At 49.9% G+C, this 9,007-nt stretch overlaps 1 non-coding gene across 1 annotated transcript; it reads left to right on the forward strand.

Moving 5' to 3' along the window:
• Window positions 1-8,501: 8,501 nt before the first annotated feature.
• LOC114114301 (U6 spliceosomal RNA) lies at window positions 8,502-8,608 on the forward strand. The gene has a single exon (XR_003589123.1). It is a non-coding gene; the product is annotated as a U6 spliceosomal RNA (small nuclear RNA).
• Window positions 8,609-9,007: the final 399 nt, after the last annotated feature.

A 9,007-nucleotide genomic window follows, 5' to 3' on the forward strand; every position in this document is an offset into this window, starting at 1 on the left:
AAAATACCCAATGTTCATGACAGTTTTAGAAAACACTTAAATGATTTCTGTTGTTTTCCTGAGCCAACAACTAGATGTATTATTTTTGGAACTAAAACAATAATCAGGTGCTTTTATTGATTTTAAAAGATTTGACCATTATTATTGAACTGGATTTAAAGTATCTTTGGGGGGAAAGCATGCATTTAAAAGGGCTTCCCTGGTGGTTCAGTGATAAAGAATCTGCCTGCATTTCAGGAGACATGGGTTCAATCCCTGGATGGGAAAGGAAATGGCAACCCCCTCCAGTATTCTCATCTGGAAAATCCCATGGACCGAGGAGCCTGGAGGGCTACAGTCCACAGGGTCACAAGAATCAGACACGACTTAACGACTAAACTATCACCTCCATACTTTTAAAACATGGAACACACCTTTCTTGAGTAAGTAAAACAAAAAAAAACCACATTTGAGGTTTTTCCGACATTTGTTCTCTAGCCAGTGTCCTCTTTCTTTCCATCCTTGCTCTCCTCTCAGGTTATCAGTCCTGAGGGCGGGGTATTGTGAAAACACCCTCGAAGCAGAACAAACACCGTTTCTCCCTCCCCGCCCCGCTTAACCTGTCCACTGAGGGGTTCCTGGGGAGACCGTGGGATCTCGGGACAGCAGTGTGTTGCTTATTTCTTTCACTGTAAAACAGTGTTTATGGGACACCTTAGGGGTGTGCAGGGCGTTTGTTAGCGTCACAGTTTTGGGATTAATAGAATGAAGGAAAGCAGACGTACATCCAGGATAAGTGTGCAACGAGGACACAGAGAGGAACTGTTTCCTTGTTGGAAGAGGTCTGAGGAAAGGAAGCTGTCTCCGGACACCTGGCCAATCTCTCAGGGAATAGAACCCTGGTACAGAGCCAGGGAGCTGCCAGGGGGGCTCGCAGTGGCTGTGGGGCCAGGCCAACCATGGCCAGAGGGAGGTCATCTGTTGGGACCATCTGTGATGTCCACTTCTGCACCAGGGCCTCCGCTCCTGGCCCAGTGTGCACACCTGGGGTGATGGGAGGTGGTCCTTGAGGTCCTGACCACCTGATTTCTAGACTCGTGAGAACTGGAGGCCTTGTGATGAGAATTCCTGCGGACACAGCATCCTGCAGAGATGCTCTCCTCCCAGGTTACTCAGAGGGACCACTGAGTCAGTAAGGGACCTGCACGGCTTGTGCACAGGACACGACAGTCAGCATCGCTAACAGCAGACTCTGCACCCTGTGCTCACGTGTCCTGACTCCATGCTGAAAACATACGGTAGAGAGAAAATAAAAACTCTCCCACAGGTACACTGTGTACAATGTCTAAAGTAGGTCAAAACTGATTGTGAAAGAAAAAAAAAAAAAGCTGATTGTGAATACCGAGAAACATGTTTCCTTTCTGGGAAAATTGTTACTTAACTTTGATAAAATCCAACCCTAGTTACTTTACCCAGGAAAAGAAAAAAGACATTTTCATTTTGGAAACAAAATCACAACATCAGGTTTAGGTGCTGTGGGTGTTGCTTTCATGGGGATACATAAATTAGAGTAACCTTTATTCACATGATACAGAAAACCACAAAGGGAAAGTATTCACAGGTTTGTTTTTTTTTTTAAAGGCAATTGTTTTGCAAGTTAATAATTTGTTTTTATTTGACTCTTTTTCCCCCTAATGATCTAAAATGGCTTAGTAGGTAACTGTGATGCTTACTTTACAAAATGGGCAATAAATTTCATTCCTAATCCAAGTGGTGTTTATTGCATAGGACGTAGTGTGGGCTGTGGGTCCAGGGCAGAGAGGAAGGACGTTCCAGCCTCTGCAGAGCAACAGTCCTAGGTGAAGAACAGTGTGATGCTGCTGAAGGCTTGAGGACAAAGGCAGCGAAGCCCTGCGTGTGTCAGGTATGGACGGACACCCACCTCCTTCCCCTCAGTCCTATGGAAACAGCCTCATTCCCAGAGCCAGAGCGGGGAGCACCACGCTGAGTACACCAGCAGGAGGGAGACCTGGATGCAGGTGGGGGGTGGGGCAGGCAGGAGGAGGCTGCTGGCTACCCGTATGTCCAGATCCAGGCCAGAGCTGGTGACGAGCCCCGCCGGTCAGCACCCCAGGCTCCTGGCTCCACTGCGAGACCCAAGTCCTCGACAGCTCACAGACCATGGAATTTCTCAGACAAATAAACTCACTTAATTGCCTTCGCAGATCATCTGAGTTTCTCATGGACACTGGAGGGGCAAGGTGAACGGCCCACTGCACAGAGTCAGCCTGAAGACCAATGACCGTAGGCACTGTCCCTCCAGCATTCAGAGTAGCCCAGGAAGCTCTCCCAATCACACCTGAACCCTGAACCTGGCCGCCATGCACCACAGCTTCCTTCCCACACCCATCGCGTGTGTTTGTGTTCATGTGTGTGTGCACCTGTGTGTGTTGGGGGCCGAGGCTGGCGTGTTTCACCCCTCCAGGTTCACGATCACGGCATGCCCCTCCTCCGTGCCTGTCAGCGGTTGGATGACGTGGGATGTAGGGGGGTGGTCTCTTCTGAGCGGCTCTCCCTCCCACGGTCACTCCATTCCTAGCACAGGCTGCCAGAGGCAGACCCACACATCCAAACACACAAAGCCAAACCCCTCCCCAGGGGTCTGGAGCAAAGGTGGATATTGTCTTCCCTCTCGGGACGCTGGGAGTGACCACGTGGTGAGGCTGTGAGTCCAGGCCCTGGAGGCTGAGTTACTAACCTCTTGGCTGAGACACTGTCGTTAGGCTTCTTTGGCCTCACCAGCTGCTACTCCCAGCCTCACTTCCCGCGGGGCACCTGCGCTTTTCTTGTGTTAATATTTGCCCAGTGTCCTTCCTTTGGGGGAACTATCCGCACCAATGCCCTTGTCTCATCTAATTTAGATGGGGCACTAACCCCAGGGGTCCCTACCCCGACCACGCAGGGCACTTGACACCCCCCTCCGAGCCCATTGGTAGCTCCCTCTTAGTAAATACTGAGCAGAAACCAGGGGCTGGAGGTAAGTTGGAATCAGCGCCTGAGAGCCGCCTAACTGCTGAGAATCCTTTCAGAGTGGGTGGCTTGATCCTTGCTTTGGTTCTCTGGGGCTTCCCTTGTGGCTCAGCTGGTAAAGAATCCACCAGCAATGTGGGCGACTGGGTTCAATCCCTGGGTTGGGAAGATCCCCTGGAGAGGGGGAAGGCTATCCACGCCAGTATTCTGGCCTGGAGAATTCAGGCTACCCACGCCAGTATTCTGGCCTGGAGAATTCCGTGGATTGTACCGTCCATGGGGTCACAGAGTCGGACATGACTGAGCGACTGTCACTTCACTTTCCCTGGGTTCTCTGAGCTGTTCTCCCCACTCCCCTCCTTCCCTCTCCCCCACCCCTGCCTCCAGTTAGCAGAGAATCCTTTGCTGTTGCTTATAAACAAAGCATCAGATGCAACACTTTAATCTCAGCTTTGCAAAAAGGGAAAAATTAAAGACAGAGTATATGTTCATTTGATTTCTGTCATACGTAAGCATACACGTGTACGTACGTACAATTAACCTTTTTAAATGACGCTGCTATAGGCTGATTAAGGTTAGCAACTAGGTTTGTTTGGTTTCCTTTTTTGAAACAAGGATCCTCGGGAGCGAGCGTTCTGTGCCTCAGCGAACTCCAAAGTCGGTTCCCGCCTCAGTGATCACGCCACCTGCCACCTCCGGGCTGAGCGGCCAAGTGACTGGCGGGGTCCTGGAACCAAGAGGCCGCCTCGGCAGTCAGCCCCACTGGAGAGGCAGTTTCTCACTGCAGCCTGCTGCGCGTGTCACTCCATTCCCTCCGCTGAAGGATTGAATTTTTAATATTTTATTCCCCCAGGAAAACCAGCAAAAACAGGGACTTCCCTGGTAGGCCAGTGGTTAAGACTTCACCATCCAATGCAGGGGGCGTGGGTTCCATCCCTGGTCGGGGAGCTAAGATCCCATGTGCCTCTCTCAGTGGAAAACCCAAAACATAAAACAGAAGCAATACTGTCATAAATTCAATAAAGACTTTAAAAAAAAAATGGTCCGCACGCAAAAAAAAAAAAAAATCTAACAAACCTGTGAAAAACAAATGGCTGATGAGTGCCTAACACACGCTTAGGATAAAGACACCACACTCGAGAATTCTTGGTGCTTCAAACCGTTGTGTGGTGTGATCACTGGATGATCGTGGGTTCTTTTGCTTTGGCGCATTTCCTTAGTTGGGAGGCAGGGAGAGGTAAATCCTCTTTATATTTCATGAAGAGTATGAAGCACTATACAAATTAACATTCATTCAACACACTCCTCACATACATGTAAGACACCTGGAATGAGCGGGGGAGAGCTGGGGAGCACTACACTGACTCAGATGGTGCTCACTGCTCTGGTGTGTGGCTATAGAAACCCTGCGCTGAGTTAGTTCAGTCATGTCCAACTCTTTGCCACCCCATGGACTGTAACACACCAGGCTCCTCTGTCCATGGAATTTTCCAAGCAGAACACTGGAGTGGAGTGGGTTGCCATTTCCTTCTCCAAGGATAGAAACCCTGATCTTGATATTTTGGTCAAGAACAGGGAAACAACCACAAAAAAGAGAGACTTCGACTCAAGTGTGAAAGCAGGCTGCATCCCATGTAACTGGGGCTGCGGAGGTTCTCACCTGTTTGTCCCTGCCGTGCCCAAGCAAAGCTTTGTGCGAGTATTAACACATAGCCTGCATCTACTGAGATACAGGGCACTATTGAAACGAAGGAGAAGGGGTAGCAGGGGATGAGATGGGTGGGTGGCATCACCAACGCAAAGGGCGTGAATCTGAGCGTACTCCGGGAGATGGTGAAGGACAGGGAAGCCTGGCATGCTGCAGTCGATGGGGTAACAGAGGCGGACGTGAGTTAGCGGCTGAACACACATATTGAAATACAATGACTTTAAGGGACTGGGTCTGTGATGGCCTGAACGGGTGTGTCCCTCCAAATTTCACATGTTAAAATCCTGATCCCCAGGGTGACGGCAGAGCCTTGGAGAGGTGATCAGGGCGTGGAAGTGACCAGGTTGTGTACAGGATGAGTGCCCTCCCTCCTTCCCACTAGTGAGGGCACGACGGGAAGGGCCCTCCCTGGACTCGGACTCTGCCCTCGTCTGGGACGCTCAGCCCCCAGACCATGAGAGCTACTTGCAGGCTCTGGTGTCTTGTTGAAGCAGCCCTCGTGGACTGAGACAGGGTCCCAGCCCCACACTCCATGCCACCAGAGTCTGAGATGTCCTGCCCTGTGCTCCTGGCTGCAGATGCCACGACCAACCACCCTCTAGTCACCACGGCGTTAGCTATTGCCAGAAGCAGATCATCTGTCTGCTTCCACTCCAGCAAAGTCAAAACCTCCCGGCTGCCTGGCAGGAGAAAGCCCTCCATTCCCAGCTCTGGATGAGGAGACTCCTGGGTGTTAGGGACCAGAAGGGAAGGTCAGAAAAGGAAGGTCCAGTTTGCTGACAAGCTCAGGCCATCGGAGAGCAAGAAAACAGAGGGATTTTAGCCCAGAGGATGCATCTGTGATGGGGCACCTGGTGTCCTTTTCCTGACCTGCTGGGCAGCTGTCAGCGATCGCATCACCCCTATTTTCCCGTTTCTATAAAATGAAGGGACTGAACTAGATGCCTTTGAAATCAGTTTCAGATCTAAAACTCCGATTCTATAATTAAGTCCTCCAGCTTTACTGAGGTATAATTGACAAGAAACTCCTAAGTATGTGTGGAATCCACCTGCCACCTCCCCAGCACCTCCGTGTATACGGTAAGGACACCCCAGATCCACTCTCAGCAAAGTTCAAGTGTACAACACGTGTTATTAACCAGAATCACCCCTTTGGGCATAACATCTGATGTGAAACTCTAAGTTCACTTAAGCCAACTTAATAACGGCCCTGATTAAATTGTTTTTAGGTTTGCTAAGTTCAGCTCACAGGAAAGCTCTTGCTAAGACAGCAGCATGTCTTGGTCACTCGGAGCCCTCGCCAGCGACTGACCTGAACCCCAGCTTTCAAGGTCACAGCTCACCTGCTCTCCCTTAACCACCCTGCAGGTGCCGTGTACCACCTGCAGAGAACAGAAGCCGAGGAGGATGGGGGAGGTTAAGCCTCTCTTTACTCTGATCTAAGTTTCCTCCCCGACCCACTGATCTGTCCCTAGCATTTGATCACCTCTTTGGAACCAAGTTAATTGCCTTTTTTTTTTTCCCCTTTCTCTCTCTCTCTCTTTTTTTTTTTTTTTTTTTGCTTGTTTAGATAACAGTCTGTATCATCTTCCAAGGCCAAATATCTGGAAGAGAAACAGAATGACATCTAATAATTTATTGGCATCTGCTTCTACTTAATAATTTTGGACACTTTAACCTATAGGGCCTGTTACTAGGAAGCTCAGACTTTTAAGGAAAAGACAGGGACTCGTGTATTAATAAGGGGTTAGGAGTCCCTCTTAAGTTTTCTCTGCAAACCTGCTAATGTATAAGGAAAAGAAAACTAAAAGGACAGAGAAATATCTGACCAGGTGTGTATTGTATTTTAAGTTGTTTTATTTATGATAGTTACTCATTTATTTGGCTGCACCAAGTCTTCCTTGTGGCCTATGGATCTCAGTGTCTGGACCAGGGATCAAACCCAGGCCTCCTACCCTGGGAGTGCAGAGTCTGAGCCACTGGACCACCAAGGAAGTCTAAGTTGTTTTATTTTTAATCGAAGACAATTTCTGTTGGCCAGCCCATCGCTCCCTTTAAGAGCTGCCTTGAACAGTATAGAAAGCACCAAACTCACCAAGCACAGGATGAGGTTTGAGATAAACTGTCTCTTGTCCTTGGTCTGAAAACAACCATCAGAAAAGCAAGCTGGAGAGTAAAGTGGTTGCTCCTCTCAAGGGTTCTGAGGGGTGCTCCAGAGCCCTGCTTGAAAATAACTGGTGAAGCCTCAGAACAGCGAGGCTCCCTCCTGTCTGTAGGTGGGTAAACTGGTCCGGTTCCTGGGGACCAGCTCCTTCCCAAACTCTGCGGGCTCAGTCACCTGCTTACAAGGAGGGCTGCAAGGGCACCAGGTATGAAGGAGACGCACAGCAGGGGCTGGCATGCGCCGGGCCTACCCTCCTTTTGGTCTGTTCGCTGGACCCTGGCCTGTCCTCACCTGCCCACGCCCGAGGCCCTGCGCAGTTGCCAGCCCACCCCAGGCCTCGGGCCTCTGAGTGCTCGCTCCTCCTGCCACAGCTCTGCGTGCGCCCATGACTCTGTGTGTGTGCGTGTGCCTTGCACATGCCTGGGCCTGTGAGTGTTTGCCTATATGCGTGCGTGTGCCTGAGCATGCCTGTGTGCCTGTGCGTGTGCGTTTGTGCACGCAAGTGCCCCCCGCCCACAGCGATCCCTGCTCTAGAAGCTCTTCTGTCCTTTCTTGCTCTGCCTCTGTTTGCTTGAAGCCCAGCTCCCTGCAGCGCCCCCCCCCCCCCGCCCAGGCTTCTCCTGGGCCTCGGTCTCATGACCTCAGGAAGGGGGCCACCCCCAACCCCTGACCTCCTGCCCCCTCCCCTGAAGGAAATCGTGTCCCCACTGTAAGGGCCTGAAGGCTGCTTCTCCACTGCAGCTCCACTCAACTCAACCTACATTTCTGGAGCAACTGTCCTTTGCGACGACCTATGAGGTGGGAGGTCCTAAAACTGGTTTAAGGCAAAAAAAAATCAAAATCATGGCTCTTGAGCTGGGATTGGAAGGAAGGTGGGGATTTTTCTAGGGTGAGGTAGGTGGGCAAGGTAGACTGCAGTAGGTCCGTTTGGTTGGATTTGATTTTTTCAAGACTCTCTCCCCAAGTGCCCCTCACACAAGGCCCCACACAAGGGCCACGCACTCCCTGGGCACTTGGCACGGGGAGCCGCCGGCTTTCTCACCTGTAAATCTGAAGTCAGCGTTCCTAGGCACCAGTGAATCTCCTCCACAGCAGCTGACGGCTTTGAACTTGGGAATGCGGGGCAGCATCCTCTGCCTGTGCCAGCAGGGGACACGAACCAACACCTGGGGAAGAATGGGGTACAGCACCTCCCAGGCCCAGGCCCCAGGCCCTTGGGAAGTTTGACCAGATGTGACACCTGGGGTTTGATGACATTTCTTCACATCCTTATAACAAGCTTTCTCTTTTTGTGCTTGCTTATGTCTTTCAGTTACTTACCATCAAAAATACTTCACTAAGACATAGTGGCCTAAACACTGGAATTGGTAAAAGGAAGTGGGGTCTGAGATGTTCCCTTCTGCCCAGGGTTCAAAGTTGGAAGTGCTTGGCCCTCGGGCTGGAGGGCAGGTTGTTGAGACACTTGGTGGAAGCCCTCAGTGCCATAGGGGAAGTCAGGAGCAACACTGTTTAAGAAGTAAAGATCTATTGACCTTTCTGCAAAACAGTGGTTCAGTTTCAGAGCGGGGTCCAGGAAGCTGATCCAGGATGGAAGCAGAGTGTGTTTAAACCCAACCGGTAGTGCTCGCTTCGGCAGCACATATACTAAAATTGGAACGATACAGAGAAGATTAGCATGGCCCCTGCGCAAGGATGACACGCAAATTCGTGAAGCGTTCCATATTTTTTGACATTCTAACATGTATACTATCATGTGAATTGAATCGCCAGTCTATGTCTGACGCAGGATGCAGCATGCTTGGGGCTGGTGCATGGGGATGACCCAGAAAGATGTTATGGGGAGGGGAGGTGGGAGGGGGGTTCATGTTTGGGAATGCATGTAAGAATTAAAGATTTTAAAATTTAAAAAATAAAAAACTAAAATAAAAAAATAAATAAAGATAAGAGAAAAAAAATAAAAATAAAAAAAATAAACCCAACCGGTAGACGACAATTTTTTAATTTATGTTTCTAGGCCTTGAGAAAAATCACCTAACCTGTAACCTTGGTTTCTTTATTTGTAAAATGAAAATATTAATACTTAGCTCATAAGATAAGGGGGGAAACCCTATGAAATAACGATAATA

Source organism: Ovis aries, chromosome 3, assembly GCF_016772045.2.
Source record: "Ovis aries strain OAR_USU_Benz2616 breed Rambouillet chromosome 3, ARS-UI_Ramb_v3.0, whole genome shotgun sequence".
NCBI classification, from domain to species: Eukaryota; Metazoa; Chordata; class Mammalia; order Artiodactyla; family Bovidae; genus Ovis; species Ovis aries.